This window comes from Bison bison, unplaced genomic scaffold, assembly GCF_000754665.1.
Source record: "Bison bison bison isolate TAMUID 2011002044 unplaced genomic scaffold, Bison_UMD1.0 scf7180017864237, whole genome shotgun sequence".
NCBI classification, from domain to species: domain Eukaryota; kingdom Metazoa; phylum Chordata; class Mammalia; order Artiodactyla; family Bovidae; genus Bison; species Bison bison.
In genome coordinates this window covers 2,080,057-2,081,584 of record NW_011494809.1, presented here as the reverse complement: position 1 = coordinate 2,081,584, position 1,528 = coordinate 2,080,057, and positions in this window count along the sequence as shown.

The following is a 1,528-nucleotide window of genomic DNA, read 5'->3' as shown; positions in this document are numbered from 1 at the left end:
AGATGGAGAAACAGTGGAAACAGTGTCAGACTTTATTTTTCTGGGCTCCAAAATCAGTGCAGATGGTGACTGCAGCCATGAAATTAAAAGACTCTTACTCCTTGGAAGGAAAGTTATGACCAACCTAGACAGCATATTCAAAAACAGAGACATTACTTTGGCAACAAAGATTCGTCTAGTCAAGGCTATGGTTTTTCCTGTAGTCATGTATGGATGTGAGAGTTGGACTGTGAAGAAGGCTGAGCACTGAAGAATTGATGCTTTTGAACTGTGGTGTTGGAGAAGACTCTTGAGAATCCCTTGGATTGCAAGGAGATCCAACCAGTCCATTCTGAAGATCAGTCCTAGGTATTCTTTGGAAGGAATGATGCTAAAGCTGAAACTCTAGTACTTTGGCCACCTCATGTGAAGAGTTGACTCATTGGAAAAGACTCTGATGCTGGGAGGGATTGGGGGCAAGCGGAGAAGGGGACGACAGAGGATGAGATGGCTGGATGGCATCACTGACTTGATGGACATGAGTCTGAGTAAACTCCGGGAGTTGGTGATGGACAGGGAGGCCTGGTGTGCTGCGATTCATGGGGTCGCAAAGAGTTGGACATGACTAAGCGACTGATCTGATCTGATCTGATAAGACAGGGTGATATTAGTGGAGATAAGACAGAAAGCTCTATGAAATAGAAAACAAAATATTTTCAATAAATGGAACCTAGAAAATCAGACATCCACAAGCAAAAACAGATTAAAAAATATAAAAATAAACTAAAATTGGACCTAAACCTCACACCTTATACAAAATTTAACTCAGAATGGATAATAAAGTTATATCAAAATGTAAAACAATAAACATAGAAAGAAAAAAAAAAAAAGACTTGGGACCTAGGGCTAAAGAGTTCTGAGATACTACATAAAAATTATGAGCCATAAGATATATGTAATAAATTAGATTTCATCAAAATTAAAAACTTTGCAAAACTCTCATTAAGGAAATAAAAAGTCAAGCTTCAGAATGGGAGAAATGTTCTCAGACTTTATAACTGACAAATGACACATATCTAGATTATAAATAGTTTGGCATATTCATACCAAACATGTGTTCACTAAATGACCTAGCAATTGCACTCCTGGACATTTAGCACAGAGAAATGAAAGCTTATATCCACATATAAACCTACACATGAATGTAACTGCTTCATCTGTAATAGCCAAAAATTGGAAATGACCCAAATGTCATTCAACTGAACTGTTAGATACATATCATGGAATAAGACTCAGCAATAAAAAAGGAACAGCTGATATATACAACAAATTGAATACACTTAAAAATAATGTTGAATACAATGAAACAAAAAGGACAATCTCAAAAGGTTACATAATGTATGATTCCACTTATATAAATTATCCAGATGATAAAATTATGGAAATGGATTTGTGGTTACAAAAGGTTAAAGATATTGGAACAGTGAAATGAGACTGTTGACTATAAAAGTATAACACAAGGGAGATCTTTGTGGTAAAGAAATAGTTG